At 43.5% G+C, this 25,035-nt stretch overlaps 1 protein-coding gene and 2 pseudogenes across 2 annotated transcripts in view; all 3 read right to left on the bottom strand.

Annotated features, from left to right (window-relative positions):
• LOC139239255 (interleukin-11 receptor subunit alpha-like) overlaps nt 1–20,656 on the bottom strand; it is a 105,739-nt gene extending 85,083 nt beyond the window's left edge. For both annotated transcript variants that reach the window (XM_070867954.1, XM_070867952.1), the window contains exon 1: nt 20,542–20,656. The gene's annotated coding sequence lies outside the window, so the exon portion shown is untranslated. The remainder of the gene's footprint in view (nt 1–20,541) is intronic.
• Nucleotides 20,657–23,153: 2,497 nt separating this feature from the next.
• On the bottom strand, nt 23,154–23,320 carry LOC139251508 (U2 spliceosomal RNA; annotated as a pseudogene).
• Nucleotides 23,321–23,422: 102 nt separating this feature from the next.
• Nucleotides 23,423–23,586, bottom strand: LOC139251619 (U2 spliceosomal RNA; annotated as a pseudogene).
• Nucleotides 23,587–25,035: the final 1,449 nt, after the last annotated feature.

The following is a 25,035-nucleotide window of genomic DNA, read 5'->3' on the forward strand; positions in this document are numbered from 1 at the left end:
GCAATCTGAATGCAGCAAGTCCTGGATGATATTCAGGCTTGGACTTATAAGTGGGAAGTAACATCCGCGCCACAGAAGTGCCAGGCAATGACTATCTCCAACAAGCGAGAGTCTAACTACTGCCCCTTGATAGTCAATGGCATTACCATCGCTGAATCCCCCACCATCAACATCCGGAGGGTGACCATTGAACAGAATCTTATCTGGACCAGCCACAAATATTTGCCAGTGATGCCCACATTCCTAACTCCACAAAGCCTTTCCACCATCTACAAGGCACAAGTCAGGAATGTGATGGAATACTCTCCATTTATCTGGATGAATGAAGCTCCAGCAACACTCAAAGCAGCTTGACACAATCCAGGACAAAACAACCCGCTTGATTGACACCCCATCCACCATTTTAAACATTCACTCCCTCCACCATCAGCGCACCATGTGTATAATCTACAAGATGCACTGCAGCAACTCGCCAAGTCTTCTTCAGCAGCACCTTCCAAATCAGTAACCTCTACCACATCGAAGGACAAGGGCAGCAGATGCATAGGAACATCACCACCTATAAATTCCCCTTAAATTACTCACCATCATGACTTGGAAATATATCGCCGTTCCTTCATAGTCACTGGGTCAAAATCCTGGAACTCCCTCCCCAACAGCACTGTGGGAGTCATCACCATCATAGACAGACCGTCGCAATCGAGGAAGACTTGCTTCCACTCTGAGTTCTCAGGGGACTGTACAGTCCAATCCGGGAATTACAGTCTCTGTCACAGGTGGGACAGAGTCGTTGAAGGAAAGGGTGGATGGGAAGACTGGTTTTCCACACGCCCCTCCTGCTGCCTGCACTTGCTTTCTGCATGCTCTATGCAACGAGACTCGAGGTGCTCAGCATCCTCCCGGATGCTCTTCCTCCAGTTAGGGTGGTCTTTCGCCAGGGATGTTGCATTTTATCAAGGAGGCTTAGAGGGTGTCCTTGAAACATTTCCTCTGCCCACCTGAGGCTCACTTGCCATGCAAGAGTTCTGAGTAGAGCATGTGAACAATGTGGCCCGCCCAACGGAGCTGGTTGAGTGTGGTCAGTGCTTCGATGCTGGGGTGGTTGACCTGATCGAGGATGCCAAACGTTGGTGCGTCTGTCCTCCCAGAGGATTTGCACGATCTTGCAGCGACATTGTTGGTGGTATTTCTCCAACGATTTGAGATGTCTACTGTATATGGTCCACATCTCAGCCATATAGGAGGACGGGTATCACTGCAGCCCTGTAGACCATAAGCTTGGTGCCAGATGTGAGGGCCTGATCTTCCAACACACTTCCTCAGGCGGCCGAAGACTGCGTTGGCACCCTGGAGACGGTGTTGAACCTCGTCGTCGATGTCTGCCCTTGCTGATAATAGGCTCCCGAGGTATGGAAAGTGGTCCACGTTGTCCAGGGTCGTGCCATAGATCTTGACTGGGGAGCAGTGCTGTGTGGTGGGGTCAGGTTGGTGGAGGACCTTTGTCTTACGGACGTTTAATGCAAGGCCCATTCTTTTGTACGCCTCAGTGACGATGTTGACTATGACTTGGAGTTCGATGACAGAGGTTGGAACGGTATTGGATCCGGCCTGGAGACGATGAAGGTTGAACAGTTTCCCACTGGTTTTGTAGTTTAGTTCCACTGCAGCATGGAGCTTATTGAGTGTGAGGTGGAGCATGGCAACGAGGAAGATCGAGAAGAGGGCTGGCGCGATGACATAGCCCTGCTTGACCCCAGTTCGGACGTGGAATGAGTCTGCGATGGATCCGTTGGGCAGGATCACAGCTTGCAGGTCGTCGTGGAGCAGGCGGAGAATGGTGACAAACTTTTGGGGTGCAGCCAAAATAGACTTGGAAATATATCGCCGTTCCTTCATCGTCACTGGGGGAGTACCTTCACCACAAAGACTGCAGTGGTTCAAGGCGGCGGCTCATCACCACCTTTTCAAGGGCAATAAATGCTAGCCTTGCCAGCGATGCCCAGATCCCAGGAACGAATATTAAAAAACAATGTGTAAGATTGACATACTGCAGTCATATTCATCACTGAGCACCAAAAAGGAACACCTGTCTAACAAAATGAGTTCAGGGGCATATTATGCCTGAATCATCAAATTTTCCAATTACAAAAAAAAAGTTTACTACCTTATTCTCTAATACAGTTGGGAACACGATTTTGAAATGAAAGCAAACACTCAAGAAAGTATACTGGGATGGTGGCGAGTGGGTGAGGGTGAGGGTGGGGGTTGGGGGGGGGGGTGCTGGGGGTGGAGGGTGAAAGGTGGGATTGTTGCTTGGGCTCTGAGGTTCAAATGCTAAGTCAGTAAACAGGCAGTACAAGAAGTGTTGTAAATTTTATCCTCAAATCTTCTGTGCTTTAATCCACATTTATAGCTTATAAAAAATGATTTTTTCAGTGATCAACCTTTACTTAAAAGCTTAATATCATATCAGATGTAAATTAAGTGTGTAATGCTCCATGCAGTATAGTCTGGGCTGTTAAAAAAAATCATGGCAGTAATACAATAAGCTGTTTCAACATGTTTTCCAAATGAAAATTAATGCCTAGGAGGTGGGGAAAGGGGTTGTGCCTTGCAGAAACCAAAAACCTCTCAGGTCAAAAACTTCACACAGGTAGGAAGTTTCAGCAACAAGATTGTGGGTTCAAACCCCACTCCAGGGATTTAATCTAGCCTGACATTTCAGTGCAGGATTGAGAGTGCTGCACTGTCAGAGGTGACCCTTTTCAGCTGAGACTTTAAACCTCTCGGGTGGACTTTTCAAAGAAAGGTATGGGAGTTCTCAGTACCCTGGCCAACATGTGACACTCAACCAGGACGACCAAAATAGATTACATCGTCCTTTATCTCATTTCTGTTTGTGGGACCTTGCTGTGCATAAATTGCTGCTGTTCCCCACATTACAACAGTGACTTCAAAATTATTTAACTGTCTGGAAGCACTTTGGGATGTCCTGAGGTTATGAAGGGTGCTATATAGATGCTAGTTCTTTCTTTAAAATGGTCAATTTGTGCATTACAGCAGTGACAAAACAATCCTAGAATTTTTTTTTTGTTAACACCAGCGAAGGTGGCCATTCAGTCCATTACTGTGCTGGTTCTTTTAAAAGCTTAATGCCATTTCTCTAGCTTTTTCCCCATACTCTTTTAAAGAGACACGCCAGGCCACTTGTACATCTCGAAGTAGCTGTCTGTAAAATATGATTGACAAACTATGTCAAACCTGTCCATTTTCTCAGCTAAGCAATCAAGCATGATATGTGGAGACACAAGAGAAATGTGGCAAAGCAAGAACACAAGGCAATAAACTTACTGGAGAAGTCCAAATAAAGGTAGATTACACAAAGACCCACAGTTACAATCTACTTCTGCACACCGCAAGAATCTTCTGCACAGGTTTCCTATAAACTGCCTCTCCGTGCGTATGTACAAGATGGTCAGTTTGATTATATGAACCACTTCTAAAAAATAATTAATGGTAGACCAGCAATTTCCATGAGATATTGGTTCTTGTGAGCTTAGTTTAATGGTCTTTGAGAGGTGTTTACAGGTAAAATTTTCAGCAAACATTTCAAAACATATTTTTCTAATGAATGAAAAGTCTCTTTTGTAGTTTTGTGATGTGAAGAAAAGTGGCACAAGGAGGCAACAGGAAATGTGTTACAACTAAAACATTTAATTTTGAGGGGAGAGGACTATGGGGTAGATTTTCATCTGTACCACCCAACATAAAACATAGTAAATCAGGTGGGGAGGATCATGCACCCACAGCAGATCTTGTCTGATTTTCCCTCCATTCAAAAGAGTGCAAGAAAAATCCAGCGTGCTCTACTACCAGCGTGCAATCGTTCCTGCCTGATTTATCCTTCCTGCACTCTGCTCACATGATACAGATAAACATCTGGCCCTATAATGTTATAATACACATGTAGGAATAAATGTGATCTTCCCTTGAAGAGAGCTGTGCTGTCCTGTGTCATTTACGAGATTAACAACTTACACTCACTGATGTTGAAAGATATCAAGTGACCATTAAGCTTTCTTCATTGACGTCATAGCACAATGTTGAGCACATTCAGGACAGCTTCATCAATGCAGTGCAATCAAGCAAATAATGGTTTCTCAACACAGGAGAGTGTTTTTAATGGAACACCAGATCAGATACAGAGCAACAGATGGCAGTAAATGTGGCAATTATATTGACCTATTCATCGGTGCATATTGACTAGAAAGGTTGTGACTATCTAATGGTATATTAAGCTTTTTCAATGCCTATCATAAGTCTCCTATGCGTCAAAAAAAAAACTACAAATCTCATTAATTATATACATTGATATAAAAATACTGTAAATTCAACAAAGTGTAAATGGAAAAGCACTTCCAGGGCAAGAGTACTTAATCCTGAACATATTCCATGTTACTGAATTCATTTGCAGGAAAATTCACCAGAAAACTCAGAAGATCTTCACTTAAGTAAATACAACATTATAAAACTCAAGTTGAGGAAATACCTGCAAATTACATCGGCGATTCAGCAGCATCTTTCTTACAACAGGTCTGTTACCAGACTGAAAATAGAGATCTTTTGCGATTTACAGAGAAGTTAAAATAAAACTTCAGCAATATAGAAAATAAAGTATTATAACCTGCTACAATTAACCGGATCGAAACTCAAATCTATAAATTAGATAACTATCTAACTTGTCAATACTGCTGTAGATTACACTCAACTTTTAAAAAGTTAAATTCCACCACTAATCCAAGGACATCAGGTTTTGTGTTGCAATTTCAGTTGAAGGCACCAAAGTACAGGTATTTTTCAAAGAAATGGGAACAACAAATAGACATGATTTGAACTCGTTATTTGAGTTTGCATTAAAATAGCATACTTACAAGTGATGCTAAAAATATTTTTCAACTTTAAAAGGAAAGTTTCACTGTTACTGAAGCACATACACACCACTTGGCTAAAACCAGAATAACCATGTTATCAAACAGCAAGTTTTTAAATGTGGGGGAAGGGCGGAAAAGAAAGGAGAAGCACCAAAGAGCACTGTATTGTGTATCACAAACTCCAGCACATGCATCACCTCCAGTAATTTAGTGGGTAAAAAAAAATGTAGCTTTCAACTATGTAGACCAGGGGAGTCTACTGATGACATAGAAACATAGAAAATAGGTGCAGGAGGAGGCCATTCAGCCCTTCTAGCCTGCACCGCCATTCAATCAGTTCATGGCTGAACATGCAACTTCAGTACCCCATTCCTGCTTTCTCGCCATACCCCTTGATCCCCCTAGTAGTAAGGACTTCATCTAACTCCTTTTTGAATATATTTAGTGAATTGGCCTCAACAACTTTCTGTGGTAGAGAATTCCACAGGTTCACCACTCTCTGGGTGAAGAAGTTTCTCCTCATCTCGGTCCTAAATGGCTTACCCCTTATCCTTAGACTGTGACCCCTGGTTCTGGACTTCCCCAACATTGGGAACATTCTTCCTGCATCTAACCTGTCTGAACCCGTCAGAATTTTAAACGTTTCTATGAGGTCCCCTCTCATTCTTCTGAACTCCAGTGAATACAAGCCCAGTTGATCCAGTCTTTCTTGATAGGTCAGTCCCGCCATCCCGGGAATCAGTCTGGTGAACCTTCGCTGCACTCCCTCAATAGCAAGAATGTCCTTCCTCAGGTTAGGAGACCAAAACTGTACACAATACTCCAGGTGTGGCCTCACCAAGGCCCTGTACAACTGTAGCAACACCTCCCTGCCCCTGTACTCAAATCCCCTCGCTATGAAGGCCAACATGCCATTTGCTTTCTTAACTGCCTGCTGTTCCTGCATGCCAACCTTCAATGACTGATGTACCATGACACCCAGGTCTCGTTGCACCTCCCCTTTTCCTAATGTGTCACCATTCAGATAATAGTCTGTCTCTCTGTTTTTAACCACCAAAGTGGATAACCTCACATTTATCCACATTATACTTCATCTGCCATGCATTTGCCCACTCACCTAACCTATCCAAGTCGCTCTGCAGCCTCATAGCATCCTCCTCGCAGCTCACACTGCCACCCAACTTAGTGTCATCCGCAAATTTGGAGATACTACATTTAATCCCCTCGTCTAAATCATTAATGTACAGTGTAAACAGCTGGGGCCCCAGCACAGAACCTTGCGGTACCCCACTAGTCACCGCCTGCCATTCTGAAAAGTCCCCATTTACTCCTACTCTTTGCTTCCTGTCTGACAACCAGTTCTCAATCCATGTCAGCACACTACCCCCAATCCCATGAGCTTTAACTTTGCACATTAATCTCTTGTGTGGGACCTTGTCGAAAGCCTTCTGAAAGTCCAAATGCACCACATCAACTGGTTCTCCCTTGTCCACTCTACTGGAAACATCCTCAAAAAATTCCAGAAGATTTGTCAAGCATGATTTCCCTTTCACAAATCCACGCTGACTTGGACCTATCATGTCACCTCTTTCCAAATGCGCTGCTATGACATCCTTAATAATTGATTCCATCATTTTACCCACTACCAATGTCAGGCTAACCGGTCTATAATTCCCTGTTCTCTCTCTCCCTCCTTTTTTAAAAAGTGGGGTTACATTGGCTACCCTCCACTCGATAGGAACTGATCCAGAGTCAATGGAATGTTGGAAAATGACTGTCAATGCATCCGCTATTTCCAAGGCCACCTCCTTAAGTACTCTGGGATACAGTCCATCAGGCCCTGGGGATTTATCGGCCTTCAATCCCATCAATTTCCCCAACACAATTTCCCGACTAATAAGGATTTCCCTCAGTTCCTCCTCCTTACTAGACCCTCTGACCCCTTTTATATCCGGAAGGTTGTTTGTGTCCTCCTTAGTGAATACCGAACCAAAAGTACTTGTTCAATTGGTCCGCCATTTCTTTGTTCCCCATTATGACTTCCCCTGATTCTGACTGCAGGGGACCTACGTTTGTCTTTACTAACCTTTTTCTCTTTACATATCTATAGAAACTTTTGCAATCCGCCTTAATGTTCCCTGCAAGCTTCTTCTCGTACTCCATTTTCCCTGCCCTCATCAAACCCTTTGTCCTCCTCTGCCGAGTTCTAAATTTCTCCCAGTCCCCGGGTTCACTGCTATTTCTGGCCAATTTGTGTGCCACTTCCTTGGCTTTAATACTATCCCTGATTTCTCTTGATAGCCACAGTTGAGCCACCTTCTCTTTATTTTTTACGCCAGACAGGAATGTACAATTGTTGTAATTCATCCATGCGGTCTCTAAATGTCTGCCATTGCCCATCCACAGTCAACCCCTTAAGTATCATTCGCCAATCTATCCTAGCCAATTCACGCCTCATACCTTCAAAGTTAGCCTTCTTTAAGTTCTGGACCATGGTCTCTGAATTAACTCTTTCATTCTCCATCCTAATGTAGAATTCCACCATATTATGGTCACTCTTTCCCAAGGGGCCTCGCACAACGAGATTGCTAATTAATCCTCTCTCATTACACAACACCCAGTCTAAGATGGCCTCCCCCCTAGTTGGTTCCTCGACATATTGGTCTAGAAAACCATCCCTTATGCACTCCAGGAAATCCTCCTCCACCGTATTGCTTCCAGTTTGGTTAGCCCAATCTATGTGCATATTAAAGTCACCCATTATAACTGCTGCACCTTTATTGCATACACCCCTAATTTCCTGTTTGATGCCTTCCCCAACATCACTACTACTATTTGGAGGTCTGTACACAACTCCCACTAACTTTTTTTGCCCTTTGGTGTTCTGTAGCTCTACCCATATAGATTCCACATCATCCAAGCTAATGTCCTTCCTAACTATTGCATTAATCTCCTCCTTAACCAGCAATGCTACCCCACCTCCTTTTCCTTTTATTCTATCCTTCCTGAATGTTGAATAACCCTGGATGTTGAGTTCCCAGCGCTGATCATCCTGGAGCCACGTCTCTGTAATCCCAATCACATCATATTTGTTAACATCTATTTACACAGTTAATTCAACCACCTTATTATGGATATTCCTTGCATTAAGACACAAAGCCGTCAGGCTTGTTTTTTTTAAAAACACCCTTTGACCTTTTAAAATTTTGCTGTACAGTGGCCCTTTTTGTTCTTTGCCTTGGGTTTCTCTGCCCTCCACTTTTCCTCATCTCCTTTGTCTTTTGCTTTTGTCTCCTTTTTGTTTCCCTCTGTCGCCCTGCATTGGTTCCCATGACAACAGAATCCAATGGTTGTGATACACTTGACATCAGTATCATTAGGGTTGAACGATAAATACCAACCAAGGTTGCACTCCCAACACTATGTAACGACTCCTGCTTTAAGTATACATACATGGACATCTGGCAAAGGAGGAATTGGGCTTGGCTGGAATGGTACCGATGGTTAAATAACCCATTGACATCTCATCCCGCAGGTGAAGAATGCCACAAAGAATGAGGTGCAAGTGGGTCACCACTGTCCATGGAAGTGGATCCTTACATGAATCACTGCCTTAAGTAAAAGGGGATAAAGGTCTTAAAAGAAATTGAGGCATTTTCTGTGCATAAATTTATTTGATTACATTTTCAGTACAGTATTCAAAATTTCATGTCATTTGCAATTCAGCTGGCTAGTACTAAAAAAAATGAACATGAAGCTGGTCTTCCACATTATCTTTTATTTTGTTTTTCACATTTCTCCCTTTTTAAAACCAGCTCAATTCTCCACCAGATATACACAAAGCTAGATTTCATTATTGCGAATTTATCTCCAAATTTGACTCAAGGAAATCTTTTGAGATGCTGATGACGTTATTAAATAATATACTGGAATTAATGCTAGATACAGATAGCTGTTAGCATTAATCATGAGCTAAAGCAAAAAACTGGAAATGTTACCCTGCTTGTAACATATGTCGTACCCGTCTTCATTTCATTTGATGCTCACATTAGGTACAAAAAATTGGAAATGTTCTATACTCTAGCACTAAAAGTGAAAATTTTTTAATCCATCCAGTAAGTATCTTTCTTGGTAACTATACTTCAATCTGCTAACTGACGCTTAGTTTAGGTCTCACCAGAACCACTGGGATCCAGACTTCATCACAGCCTTGATCCAGGGCTAAATTATGGAGAGGCAAGAGTAGCTGTCCTTGGTCAAGGCAGCATTTCATCAAGTGTGGCACCAAGGAGCCCTGGCAAAACTAAAGTCAATGGGGGTCAAAAAGAAAACCCTTCAAATGGCAAGAGTCATACCCAAAGCAAAGGAAGATGATTGTAGTTGTAGGAGGACAGTCTTCAATTGCTTCATTAATGAACTTCCCTCCATCAATCAGGAATGGCGCTGTTTACTTATGATTCCAGTGTTCAGCTCCCTTCACTAATCTTCCAATGATGAAGCAGCCCTTTTCATAGAAACATAGAAAATAGGTGCAGGAGTAGGCCATTCGGCCCTTCTAGCCTGCACCGCCATTCAATGAGTTCATGGCTGAACATGCAACTTCAGTACCCCATTCCTGCTTTCTCAACAAGCATGCAAGACCTGGAAAATATCTAGACTTGGCTGACAAGTGGCAGGTAACATTCACAGCATGCAAGTGCCAGGTAATGTCCATCTTGAACAAGGAAAGTCAGTCAGCTCCCCTTGATCTTCAATGCAATCAGCATCACCACGTCCTTCACTATCAACATCCTGATGGTTCCCACTGATCAAATGTTGAACTGGGCCAGTCATATCAAACCCATTGCTACAAAATCAGGAGAGGCTGGGTAATCAGACAAATGGTTCACCTCCTGATTCCCGAAAGATTCTCCACCATCTATAAAGCTAATTTCAGGAGTGTGCTGGAATACTCATCTCTCCTGGATGGGTGTATCCGCAACAACACTCAATAATTATCCAGTACAGAACATTTTGTCTGATTGGTTCTCCTGCAAATGGACTCAATACCCATCTCCTCCATCACTGGCACATTGTGGCTACAGTGCGTACAATCTAAAGGAAGCACTACAGCAGCCCACAAAGATTATTTCGACAGCACCTCCCTCTTCTATAACCTTCATCACCAAGAAGGATAAGAGCAGCGATGCCGTAGAAACACCATCACATCAATTTCACCTTCAAGTCACACATCATCCTGACTCGGAGACACTAGAAATTACTAGAGTCTATAATTAAGGATAGAGTGACTGAACACCTTGAAAATTTTCAGCTGATCAGAGAGCCAGCATAGATGAGTCAAAGATAGGTCATGCCTGATAAACCTGATTTAATTTTTTGAAGAGGTGACTCAATTGGTGGACAAGGGGAATGTCTATCGAATTATAAATACAAGTTATTATTTATATGGACTTCCAGGAGGCAGTTGATAAAAGTTCCTCATAAGAGACTGTTAGCTAAATTTGAAGCTCATGGAATTGAAGGCAAATTATTGACCTGGTTAAGAAATTGGCTGAGTGGCAGGAGAGAGTAGGGATAATGGGCAGGTACTCTAATTGGCAGGACATGAGTAGTAGTGTCCTGCAAGGATCTGTGATGGGTGCTCAACTATTCATCATATTTATTAACGACTTTGGACAGAAAGCCACATATCCAAGTTTGCCGATGACACAAAGATAGGCAACATTGTAAGCAGTGTAGATGGAATACTGGCCTTTATATCTAGAGAACTAGAATACAAGGGGGTAGAGGTTATGCGACAGCTATACAAAGCCCTGGTTAGACCACACCTGGAATACTGAGCGCAGTTTTGGGCAACATAGGGATATACTGCCCTTGGAGGGAGTGCAGCATAGATTTACCAGAATACCTGGCTTGTGGGTTAAATTATAAAGAGAGATAACACAAACTAGGGTTGTATTCCCTGGAATTTAGAAAGTTAAGGGGTGATTTGATCGAAGTTTTTAAAGATATTAACGCAATCTGAAAGGGTATTTCTGCTAACTTGGGAGTCGAAGACTAGGCAGGTATATGGAGTTAGGTCACAGATCAGCTATGATCTCACTGAATGGCGGAACAAACTTGAGGGGCTAAATGGCCTACCCCTGTTCCTATGTTCAGCGTCACGGTCAGAACCCAGAAATTCCTCACCTTACAACAACAAGAACTTTTATTTATATAGCTCCTTTAACATCTGAAACATCATAGGGAACTTCCCAAGCATATTATGAGATAAAACAATTTGACACCGAGCCACACAAGTAGAAATTAGTGCAATGACCAAAAGCTTGGTCAAAGAGGTATGTTTTAAGGAGCATCTTGAAGGAGGAGAGGGGTAGAGAGGCGGTGAGGTTTAGGCAGCGAATTCCAGAGCTTGGGGGCCTAGGAACAAAAGGCATGGCCACCAATGGTTGAGTGATTATAAAACAGGGATGTTCAAGAGGGCAGAATTGGAGGAGCGCAGACATCTCAGGGGGTTGCAGGGCTGCAGGAGATTACAGAGATAGGGAAGGACGAGGCCATGGAGGGATTTGAAAATGAAGATGAGAACTTTGAAAATGAGGCGTTGCTTAACCCGAAGTCAATGTAGGTCAGCGAGCACATGGATGATGAGCGGGACTTGGTGCGAGTTAGGACACAGGCAGCTGAGTTTTGGATCACCTCTAGTTAACACAGGGTAGAACGTGGGAGGCCAGCCAGGAGTGCGTTGGAACAGTCAAGTCTAGAAGTAACAAAGGCATGGATGACCTTACACCAGCATGAGAGCACTATCACCACAAGGAGTGCAGTGGTTCAAGGAATAGGCCCACTATCTCTACACTCTCAGGGCGACTAGGAATGGGCAAATAATGTGGTCTTGCCCACATCACTCACAATCCAAGAATAATTTTTTTTTTTTTAAAAAGTAACATATTAAATCTCCTATTAAAGCCCAAGGAACTGCAAATTGAACTTTTCAGTTTTGTTACTATATTTTCCCCAACAAAATCTGAGTAATAAAATTTGTGACGATCACAGAAAATGAGGTACTAGGCATAACAAGTGACTGAAAAAAGCTTTACTACATACTACTATGGGTGTGGAGGTGGAAGGAGGAAAAGGAAAGGGATGCCATAATCACATTCTGTTACAAGTTTTTTCAATATCGCTTGACTTACAAGCTGCTAACATATTGGCCCCAAGTTTCCACACGCGGCAAAACAGGCGCCCCTCCGAGCTGGGCGCCCGTTTTTCGCGCCGAAAACGGCGCCTGAAAAAAAACGTGCTATTCTCCACCTCCCTGCAGGTCCTCTGGCCCTCGGCACAGTGCAGCAGGAGCTGTAGGGAGGCAGAGCCAGGTCCCTGCGCTGAAAACAGTGCCGGGACCTCTGCACATGCGCGCTACAGTGGGCACGCAAGTGCAGTAGCTCGAGGGGCCCGAAGCACGCAGCCCCCTAGTCCTGGCCGAATGGCCTCACTGGGGCTGCGTGAATAAGGCTCCTCCCGCGGCCAGCTCCTGCTTCCTCCCGCTCGCTCCCCCCCCCCCCCTCCCCCTCCCCCCGACTCCCACCCGACCCGACTGGATCCGACCCAACTCCCGCTCCCCCCCGACCGGACCCGACCCGACTCCCGCCCCCAGACTGGACCCGACCTGACGTCCCCCTCCCCTCCCCGACCTCCCCTCCCCCCCACCGACCCGAACCTCCCTCCCTGACCCAACGCCACCTACCTGTAAATCTGGTGCTGGGGACGGGCCCTGCCCGAAATCTCGGGCCCAGCCCATTCAGCCTTTGACCCGCTGCCTGAAACACTTTCACACAGGTAGGAACATGGTTTATTTAATCTTTTCTTTGCTTATAAATTTTTATTCAGGTTGGATTTATTTGTATAATATTTGTATAAGTATAACTAAGGATTTATTGTAGAATTTAATGACTTCCCTTCCCCCCCCTCGTTCCCTATGCCTAATTTGTAACCTGCGCCTGATTTTTTAATGTGTAGACAAGGTTTTTTCAAGCGTACAAAAATCTTCACTTACTCCATTCGAAGTTAGTTTGGAGTACGTTTTCACTGTGGAAACTTTGAAATCGGGCGTCAGTGGCTGGACACACCCCCTTTTGAAAAGAAAAATTTTGTTCCAAATTGAAACTGTTCTACCTGACTAGAACTGCAGAAAACTAAATGTGGAGAATTCCGATTTCTAAGATACTCCGTTCTACACCAGTTGCTCCTAAAAATCAGGAGCTAATTATGTGGAAACTTGGGGCCATTAACCCTCAGAATGCAAATGGATTTTTTGACCAAATTATATATATTTTTTTAAATCCAGTTTTACTATGATTAAAAGCTTCACAGGCTATTTAATGAAAGTACAGCTGCTATACGGGACAATCTCTTGAAGCATTACAGGTGTTCCTAAATAATTTTAGACAGAAGCTGTACCGATCAATTATCTTGGTGTTACAGGTACTTAAAAAAATTAAATGCTGTACTTGTACAGGTGTAGTGTCCTGAATCCGGAACCCTCGGGACCGAGGCCATTCCCGATTTTGACGTCATGAATCCAGAAACACACGAGCCCAGGTTAGGGTATTTCGGAACGTCAGAAGGGAGGGAGGGGGGGTGGGTTGTTTGTCGATGAGCGGTTTGGGTCGCCGGGTGGGGCCCTGCCGCCGTGGAGTTGTTCGCGCGGGGCCGCGCCAAAGAGATATTATTAGCGCGGGCCCCCACCGCCAAGATATTATTAGTGCAGGGCCCCCCCGCTGAGGACCTGATCGGGCGGGGCCCCACCGCCGTGGAGGAGTTCCTTGTCTGGCCCGAGGTAGGTGAGGTCAGGCTGCTGAGGTAAAGGGGAGGGAGGGGGGCCGGGGCGAGGTCGGGCTGCGCGAAGTCAGTTCGCCGAGGCGGGGGGAGTCCGGATATCGGAACATTTTCCGGTTGCTGGACGACCCCGCCACTGATCGGTCCGGTGTCCAGATTCCAGAACTCCGGATTTTGGAGGTCGAACCTGTATATACTAACCATGATCTAATGATTTACCAACATGTTGCACCACCAGCTGCTTTTACATTGGCTTAAGAGGGGTGCTTGACCGGTTATTCCTGATGCATGGGTCTCGCTCCCTTGGTCGTACCCCAATGTAAACTTTCTGCATTCACCAAGACCAACCACTGGGAAGACACTGCTCTTTCCATCATTCAGTTTAGACTGGGTTTCCCAAGACCCACATGTCACTATAACCAACAGTGCAAGAATCCCTCAAAATCCAGTCTAAAAGCAGCTACAGATAGCCACAGTTAGGTGTAGATTCACACTTACAATTTTCTGATCTCAAGTGTATAGTGTTCCACATTTGCAAGACAAAAACAATGATTGTTCTCAAAGTATCACAAGAAGTGTACTTAAGGCAATCAATATGAAGCATCAAGTGAGGGTAACCTTGTTAGAAACATAGAAATCTACAGAGCTGAAGGAGGTCATTTAGGCCCATCGTGTCCACGCCAGCCGACAAAGAGCCACATGGCCCTTAGTCAGCAGTCCTAAAAGGTTACATATAAACCTATGAACAATGACGGAAAGGCAAAGAGCACCCAGCCCAAACAGTCCGCCTCACACAACTGCGACACCCCTTAGTGAAACATTCTACACTCCACCCCAACCAAAGTCATGTGATCTCCTGGGAGGCGCAAAAACCAGGCCAATTGAGGGAGAAAAAATTTGGGAAAATTTCTGACCCATCCAGGCAATCAAAACTAGTCCAGGAGATCACCCTAGCCTTTTTTGATTCCCTGCAGTACTTACCCTTATATCTGCGCCATCCAACAAAAGGTCATCTAGTCTAATCCCAATTACCAGCTCTAGGTCTGTAACTCTAAAAGGTTACTGCACTTTAAGTGCCCATCCAACCATCTCTTTGGTGAGGGTTTCTGCATCCACCACTCTTCCAGGCAGTGAGTTCCAGATGCCCACAACCATCTGTGTAAAGAAGCCCCCCACCCCCCTCCCCCCACGTCAATTCCCTCCTCACCTTCCACCAACCATCTTAAAATTATGCCCCCTCATAAGAGACCCATCCACCAATGGAAATAGGCCCTTACAATCCACTATGTCCAGGCCCCTCAAAATTTTGTACACCTCAATGAGGTCTCCTCTCAACCTCCTCAGTTCCAATGAGAACAAACCCAGCCTATCCAATGTGTCCTCATAACTAAGATTCTCCATTCCAGGCAGCATCCTAGTAAATCTCCTCTGCACCCTCTCCAGTGCAATCACATCCTTCCTATAATATGGCGACCAGAACTGCATGCAGTACTCCAGCTGTGGCCTAACCAAAGCATTATACAATTTAAGCATAACCTCCCTGCTCTTATAATCTATGCCTGGACCAATAAAGGCAAACATTCCGTATGCCTTCTTAACCACCTTATCCATCTGGCCTGCTGCTTTCAGGGATCTGTGGACAAGCACTCCAAGGTCCCATTGTTCATGTACACTATTAAGTGGCCTACCACTTAATGTGTATACCCTTTCCTTATTAGCCCTCCCAAAGTGCATCACCTCATACTTCTCTGAATTAAATTCCATTTGCCACTGCTCTGCCCACCTGACCAGTAGATTGATATCCTCCTGCAGCTCATGACTTTCCTCTTCATTGTCAACCACACAGCCAATTTTAGTGTCATCTGCAAACTTCTTAATCATACTTCCTATAGTCAAATCTAAATCGTTGATGTATACCACAAAAAGCAAGGGACCCAGTACTGAGCCCTGCAGAACCCCACTGGAAACATCCTTCTAGTCACAAAAACATTCAACAATCATTACCCTTTGCTTCCCATCTCCAAGCCAATTTTGGATCCAACTTGCCACTTTGCCCTGGATCCCATGGGCTTTAACCTTCATGACCAGTCTACCATGTGGGACCTTATCAAAAGCTTTGCTAAAGTCCATATATACATTATATCGTACGCACTACCCTTATGGGCCTCTTGGTTACTGTTATGAATGAACAAAGAGTCTGACTGGATACTGTGAGCTCAAAGTAAAGTGTGACCTTAGTCTTTCATAGCAGGTCTCCAGAGTGCCTCTCCAGCCTGTGAGGCTTCTTTAAGTACCTGTGCTCCCAAGATATTGTGGGATCCCTTGGGACTCCAGGGGATGAGCCCTCTGGTTGCTGTACAAGGTATATACAAGTTTACATATATAACAGTTACCGCCTCAAAAAATTAAATCAGGTTAGTCAAACACGATCTTCCCTTAACAAATCCGTGCTGACTGTCTCTAATTAATCCTGGTCTTTCCACATGTAGATTTATCCTGTCTTTCAGGATTGTTTTCCATTAATTTTCCCACCAATGAGGTTAAGCTGACAGACCTGTAATTACCAAAAGAACAGACTTTTGTAATGAAACTAGAGTTGGGGAGAGAGAATGGAATTCAAGAAGGTTGCAGCAATTTCCAGACTCGTTAATCGACCAGACGAAGCAAGGAGCTTAGTTCAAGAGGCTTAAATAAGACAGGTGCCCCTCACGCAGGACAGTCCTGTGACACACAGTGAAAACATTAAAGTTCAAAAGGACATAACAGCTTATAAAACATAATATGTAGTATGCAGAAAAATTGTATGGCATGGTTACACTGCAGACACTGGTGTGAGATCATTACCTGCAAAGGAATGCAGAGCCATCAATGCCGAGTTATACTGCTGGCTCTGTACTACTCTTTGGTCAATTAAAATGGAGCTCTGTGCATTCATACAAGCATACAGCTCCATTCACCACCATACAAATGCCCTTTAATTTTTTTATGCTAGTAAAGACTGAGGAGAAATTGTTGTTGTTGATGTAGCTGGCTCTTTGCTAACCCTAACCAGTTTAAACATTAAAAGTTTAAAACAGTCTAGGGGCACCAACAGGTCACTTGGGAACATTTCAAAGTTTATTTCACATGATTTGCAGTTCCACTGAACCAGATACCAAGGCAAATAGCATGAAGCCACCTTCTCAGTAGTGACACGAGGCCACATTGTCAGGAGTTCTTCTCTGTAGCAGAATGGGTGGGGAAAAAATATTTAACTCTGTAGATAGAATTATTCTCAACAAAACAGTTGTTGAAAAATTACAAATCCACTAACATTGAAGGCAGCAACTGATGAGAATATTTGTTTTTTTAAGAAAACAACAAAGGGTATGGATAATTGCCTCATCCAAATCACAATCCAAATGAAACAGATATGATGTACATAAACCGAATTTCAAAGCTGTGTGAAAATACATTTTTATTCATCCTTATTAACAAAATATGATGCAGTACGAATGGCCACTTAACTTTCAGTTACAACAACGTTTGCAGTGATGCAATACTAAAGTTGTAACATAATTGGACCATCACACATGAAAATAACAGCAATGAAACTGGTATGACTAATTGTATCCTATCAAATAGCATTCTTGGAGACTGATGCTTTAATTATATTCTTCAAGGAAAATCATGTCAATATCCCAGCTAACACCAAAACTATTTCAATAACTGCTGTAACAAAAGCATGTTCACTGGTTTTCTGTAAAACAACCAACAAAATGGTTCTGTACATGAAGAATTGGCAGAATCAAATTCACTCAACTGACCTAACGTTTCAGGTCGATTACCTGTCAGAACAGAGTTTTGACAAAGGGTCCTCAACCTGAAATGTTCATTTTGTTTCTCTCCACAGATGCTGCCTGACCCGCTGAGATTTCCAGCATTTTGTTTTTATTTCAGATTCCGATATCCACAGTATTTTGCTTTTGTATAACTCAACTGACCAATTGGTTTCAAACTTCAAATGACTTCAGCAACAAAATATTTTTGTCATGTGTTCCAAAATTAAAGTTGTGATAAAAAAAGATTGATAACAAAAAATAATGTTGTAAAGATTTTTTTCCCCATTGTGTCACACTGACCAGCATTTATCAGAACTCAAAAGTTTTTTCCGAAATAGAAAAAGAGTAAAAAGAATTTAAAGTAATCCTCCCATTCTGGTCAATTGGCTCAGATGGGTGTACATAGGTTCTTCCTCTAAACAAAATGCATAAAAATGAAATATTTTGTTGCCCCTTTATTTTCTATCCAACTCACCTAAGATTTACAAAGTTGGGGTTGAGAGATTAAAAAAGAAGCTGGGTGACAGTTGCCTTATGTCTAAACTAAAATGAACTCGAGCAATTAAATGCAAAATCAATAAATAATTTACCAGAGCCACAGAAGGACAGATGATGAGGTAAATGGAAATGTCAGTGGCACTACTACAAAAAGAAAGGCTGAGAGATACTCAGAGGGTTGGGTTGTTAGATCAAGAGTTACCCCCCTATGCATTGCTTCTGTTTCTTTTAATAATTTGTCAAAATGCATGGCACATTAAAATTGTATGCATGCTGTTTTCATGACATTCTTTTGCTATTTTATTGGAGGTGCAAAACACTTTGTATTAAGCAGATTGACAAAGATCAGAATTGGATAAAATAATTTTGTATTAAGGTTTATTATGCTAAATACTTGCATTACATCATAGGGCTGCAGTACTCCAGAAGTGAAAGTGTGACCAAAACAAAGCCTAAAGAAGCCAACCAATTTAAGATAACGGACTTCCCAGCAATATATTCCCAACTGAATATTGGGAAGATCAAAGCCATTGTCTTTGGTTCCCACTACAAACTCCATTCCTCAGCAACCGACCCCATCACTCTCCCTTGCCACTGTCGGAGGCTGAATCAGACCACAACCTTGCCGTCCTATTTGACCCAGAGATGAGCTTCTGATCCATCAGCAAGACTGCCATCTACAGAATATCGCCCATCTCTGCCACTATCTCAGCTCATCCACTGCTGAAATCCTCATCCATGCTGTTATCTCTAAACTCGATTATTCCAATGCTCTCCTGGCTGGCATCTCACTTTGTACTCTCCGTAAGCTTGAGCTCATCCCAAGCTCTGCTGCCCATATCCTAACTCGCATCAACTCCTGTTCATCCATCACTCTTATGCACACTGACCTACTTTGGCTCCCGGTCCAGCAACACCTCAATATTAAAATTCTCATCCTTATTTTCAAATCCCTCCATTGCCTTGCCCTTCCCTACCTCTGTAACCTCCTCCAAATCTCTGCACCCCTCTAACTGTGTCCTCTTGCACAGCCACGATTTTCATCACTTCACCAGTGGTGGCTATGTCTTCAGCTGCCTAGGCCCTAAGCTTTGGAATTCCCTCCTTAAACCTCTCCTCCTTCAAGATGCTCCTTAAAACCTTTGACCAAGCTTTTGGTCACCTGTGCCGATATCTCATGTGACTCTGTCAAATTTTGTTCGCTAACACTCCCGTGAAGCAGCGTTGGACGTTTTACTATGTTAAAGGCACTGTATAAATATAAGATGTTGTTACTGTCTATCATGATATTCAAGCTTTCATAGTGGTTTCAGGGACAAGCAATCTGCATACAAACTATATTTCTGCAATTCAAGGACTTGAACCAAGGGCTCAATAACAATTAGAAAAATATGCAATCCTAAAACAGAATTGTATTGTAAAATCTTCTTGACAACCACTGGAAGAACATTTTTAAGAAAAATGAAAACAGCAGACCTTTGTAGAAACTGCACATTTTGAACTCCAAAAATAAGATCTACAGTGAAGAGACTGAAAAAATGTTCAAGTATGCTATTTTAAATGTGGGATGAATACCGATTTAAAAAAAAATGAATACTTTACCACCAGTGAGTTAATACCATATCATCTGAAAGGAGGAAGACAGAAAAGCTTTGAACTCTACCTAACCTATAAAACACTCATCGCAAAAGTTAAAGCACATAGTAATTGCGCATTAATGGATTAGCGAGGAAGGAAATAAAATACTTTGAACTCTAGCGTTAACAGAAAGTTATAATTATCGTCAATAATTATGCAGATGGTAACTGTACTAAATAATGGACTACAAACGCAGTAAACACGAAAGAATTCAAGCGACTAATGGCCCAAAATAATATGCTTTGACCGCATTTTACCTCGAAGGCAAAGTACAGATTTTCTAAAAATGTGCAAAACAGACATAAAACTACGGTCCTGCAACTAAGGATTTGGGAAAAACAGTCTCCTGAAAAGGCAAAGTTAATTTAAGTCACGTTGTTATTTTTAAAAAACACAGCAGTGCAATAATGCTCGCACTTTTTTGAATCGTACAACGGGGAGGAAGCAAGCAATTGATCATTTCGTGGATAAAATAAGAGTTAACGCTGCGTGGGTCAGAGAAATGCCAGGTGAAGTTTTAGTTGTAGGGCAGATCTCAAGTATATTAAAAAAGTTAAATAATAGGATTCATGTTACTTTTCGACTGTAATACTCTCGGGGGTCGGAAACTTAACAAGTTTAGGAAAGAAACGCCCCGCATTGTGTGCTTGACAAGTAGTCTACACAGAGGGCATAACCTAGACAAGCAAACAAGGGAGAAAAATCTCTTCCAGAAACTTTCATTGCAGCGCCACAATACACCAAAAAAAAAGTTTCTTCAATCCATCCCAGACCCCTTAATAGACATACAAATATACGTGTACTGTCCTGGTTACCTTGTGCGTTGTTGGTGGGTCACCCACTGGGTTTGGCCATGTCGCCCTCACGCGCTCCGCTATTCTGACTGTGGGGACAGACCCGGACAAGGCTCGCGCTGCCCCGTCCCGAGCCCAGCTTGTCAATCAGTCGCGCGGCTCCCTGCTTCCCAGCCGCGGAGCAGCGCAAACCTCACAAACACCGGATGCACCGCCCCGCACTCCCACGCCACCATTGGCCGCTCCTCCTGTCCGTCTGGTGGGGGGAATAAAAGAGCCACGGTGAGGGTGACATGCCGGTGCACTGCATACACAGATGCAAATGGTTTGCAATTGCAGTGCACATTTGTAGATGATTGAAACCAGATGTGTTTATTCAAACAGGCATAAAATGAGTTACCATCTTTTCGATGAAGTTTTATTTTTTTTCAGTCCTCGGGCAATTATATAAGAATCGCGGGTGCAGAGCAACAACATATTGCATTTATATAGCGCTTTTTTTTAACCCCAAGGCGCTTCACAGAAGAATAATCAAGACACCAAGCCAAAGAAGGAGATAGGAGGAGAGATGGTTTTAAGTAGGACAGGCAGACAGGTTTAGGAAGGGCATTCTGGAGCTTCGGATCCAGACGGCTGAAGGCACAGCCTCCAATGGTGGGGCAACGGGATTGAGAGGTGCACAAGAAACAGGAAAGCAGTGTTGTGAGGGTTGGAGGAGGTTACACAGATAGGGAGGGGCAAGCCCATGGAGGGATTTGAATAAGATAATGCAAATTTTAAAAATCGAGGCGCTGGTGGACTAGGAACCAATGTAGCTCAGTGAGCATAGGGGTGATGGGTAAATGGGACTTGATGGGAGTTAGGATACGGGCAGCAGAGTTTTGGATGAGCTGAAGTTTTTGGAAGATGTAGGCCAGCTAAGCCACCATCTTGCCATCCGAGGAGGCGGGAGTCCCCAATGGAATGCTCTCTACATGGGAGTCCTTCCTTTATTTATTGGGGACTTGCATGGGGCAGTCCCGTGCAATCAGTTCTTAAGTCGGTTCACGGTCTCCCAGGCCGCCTGTAATTTCTGCGGTCTAGAAGAGTCCTTGTTCCATGTTACGTGGAATGTGTCAGGTTGCAGCCCCTGTTCCAATATTTGAAGGGGCTGCGCCTCAAATTCTGGTTGCACTTCAGTCCCACGCTCCTGATCTTTGGGCATCCTGTGCGGAGGGGAGCGGGCAGGTCGAAAGGTCTCCTCGTAGGACTGCTCCTGGGCATGGCCAAGGTGGCCATTAACTAGTGCAGGCAGCAGGCGGTTGAGGGGGTCGTTCAGCCTGACTGCCTGCCTTTCTTCCGTGGTCACGATCGAGCCAGGATGTCCCTGGAGTTGGAGCACGTGGTGTCCACCGGTACGCTTGCGGCCTTCCACAAGAGGTAGACGCCGGAGGGACTGGAGTGCATCATCGCCCCCGGCAACTATATTTTAATTTAACCATTTAAAGTTAAAAGTTGAATTTGTTGGTTTTAAGGGGCACTTGGTTCAACAAAATAGTTGTAGGCCAGCTAGGAGAGCACTGGAATAGTGTAATCTAGAAATAAAAGCATGGAAGAGGGTTTCATCAGCAGATTGGCAGGAGTAGAGATGGGCAATGTTACAGAGGTTGAAATAGGGAATCTTTGTAATGGAGAGGATATAGGGTTGGAAGCTCCGCTCGATCAAATAGGATGACGAGGTTAAGAACAATCTGATTCAGCCTGAGACAGTGGCCAGGGAGGGGCTTGGAATCAGTGGCTAGGGAACGGAGTTTGTGGTGGGGCTGAATGGCTTTGATCTTCCCAATGTTTAATTGGGAAATTGTGGCTCATCCAGGACTGGATGTCGGATGAGCAAGCTGACAACACAGAGGCAGTGGAGGGATCGAGAGAGGTGGTGGTGAGGTAGATCTGTGTGTTGTCAGTGTACATGCGGAACCTGGCACATGTCTTCGGATGATGTCGCCAAGGGGCAGAATGTAGATGAGAAATAAGAACTGGCCAAGGATAGATTTTTGGGGACTCTAGAGATAATGGTGGAAATAGGGAAGATTCTATGTGTAAATTCATATAAATACATAGAATCTATCGCATGGAAAGAGGTAATTCGGCCCAAATTAAATTTACTGATTATGTCAGATTGTAACACCAATCAAAAAAATTATTGAATTTCTAAAGATGTTCTCTGTTTCACGTAGTTTTGTACAAATTGCATCTTCTCGTGCATCATTGGGAATCCTTTTATAAAACAGGGATCATATTGATGTTAAAGTTTTACAAACATGCCAGTGATCTTGGTATGTTCAAGGATTCCCAGTTGGTAACTTTTCCTGACACTTGCACTTCAGGTGTTGGAGGTTGAATTTGTCAAGTCTTACAAACCACTGCCAGAAATGTATTACCTTTATCTATCAGATGGGTCATTAAAGGGGAAACGATCAGGAGGGGTGGTAATCGGGAAAGAGATGGTGGGGGGGTGGAAGACTATGAAAAGGAGGGTGATTGGGAGGAGGGGATTGAGATTTTTTTTTTTTTGTTCATTCTTGTCAGATCAACTCCAGCGCCAAAGATCATTTTGCGCTACTACACTTGATCTTAGCCAAAAGGCCGAGAGGGGAAGCTGCACCGTTCCTGGAAACACTGCAATACCAGGTCGATGCGTGGAGTGGACAGAGCAAGCCCCTGTTCCATCTCCCTGTTCCAAAAAACAATTTAATATTTGGTCCCCAGATAGGGGATATTAAACTGATAAGAACAGATTTTTTTTTTTTTTTGGAAATTTGTAGCCAATCGTTCCAATTCTTTGTCAAATCACAAACGCCAGAGGTCACCTTGCACACGCCAAGGATCACTCTGCGCCAATGCTCTTAGCCAAAAGGCCTAGAGCCACTGCACCGTTCCTGGAAGTACTGCAATACCAGGTTCGTGCCATGGAGGTGGATGGGTCAGGTCCCCCACACACCTCCGTGGAGGTGGATGGGTCAAGCCACCCCACCCACCTCCTGCCAGATACTACACTTGATCTTAGCCAAAAGGCCGAGAAGCGGAGGGGATTGAGATTGCTATCGGGGTGGGGGAGCAGCCTGTGGGGTTTTAAAGTAGTGCTGGTAGAAGCATTGCTGCTCCACATTCAGGTAAATATGTTATAAAACAACAGGACAGAATTTACAGTCAAAATAACGGTGAGGCTAATGGCGATCACCATTATCTATGCGCAAATTGCACAGCAACTTCAGGTGAGTGCAGATGCGCATTTAAATGCAAAAATCTGGAAGTTGCTGTTCAAGATGCGCCACTTCGTCATTAACTTCCAGAAAACAGAATCTCACTGTCTGACTCACCATATAAATGCCTTTAATGGTATGAAGTTCCTGTACTGCTTTGTTAGTGGCACAAATAGAGATGAAAAGGTTTTATCTAATCGCCATTACAGAGATGTAGTTGCAACATGACCAAGGTTGGGAATTAAATATTCCAGGGTACTTGAAGTTTAGAAAAGACAGGCAGAATGGAAAAGCGGTGGGGGGCTGCTCTGATAATAAAGGAGAACTTGAGGATAGTAGAGAGAAAGGATCTTGGCTCAGAAGCCAAGTAGAATGTGTATGGGTGGAGATAAGAAATAACAAGGGGCAGGAAACACTGGTGGGAGTAGCTTATATGTCCCCTAACAGTAGCTATACCGTTGGGCAGAGTATTAATCAACAAATGATAGGAGCTTGTAATACAGTAATTGTGGTGGACTTTAATCTTCATATAGACTGAGCAAATTAAATTGACAAAGGTAGTCTGGTGGACGAGTTCATGGAATGCATTCAAGACAGTTTCCTAGAACAATACTTCATGGAATCAACCAGGGAACAGGCTATTTTAGATCTTGTATTGTGTAATGAGACAAGGCGAATTCGTAATCGCATAGTATCGGATCCTCTGGGGAGAGTAATATGATAGAACTTCACTTCTTGTTTGAGAGTGAAATACCTAGTCCAACATTAGAGTCTGAAATTTAAATAAAGCCAATTACATAGGTATGAAGGGCGAGTTGGCTAAGGTAGATTGGGAAATTAGATTAAAATGTATGAAGGTAGATAAGCAGTGGCAAATATTTAAAGAAATGTTATAAAATTCTCAATGAATATACATTTCATTGAGAAATAAAAACTCCACAGGAAAAGTGATTCATCCGTTGCTAACTAAGGAAGTTAAGGATAGTATATAGATTAAAGGAAGAGGCTCATAATGTTGCCAAGAATTGGGCTGAGGATTGGGAGAGCCTGAGGATTGGGAGAGCTTTGGAAAGCAGCAAAGGATGACCAAAACATTGATAAAAAGGGAAAAACTAGAATGAAAGTAAACTAGCAAGAAATAGAAAAATAGATTATAAGAGCTTCTACAAGTATGTAAAAAGGAAGAGTGTAGCAAAAGTAAGTGCTAGTCCCTTAGAGGCTGAGACAGGAGAAATTATAATGGGGAATAAGAAAATGGCAGCGACTTTAAATA

The sequence above is a fragment of the Pristiophorus japonicus genome, chromosome 2, assembly GCF_044704955.1.
Source record: "Pristiophorus japonicus isolate sPriJap1 chromosome 2, sPriJap1.hap1, whole genome shotgun sequence".
Classification (NCBI taxonomy): domain Eukaryota; kingdom Metazoa; phylum Chordata; class Chondrichthyes; family Pristiophoridae; genus Pristiophorus; species Pristiophorus japonicus.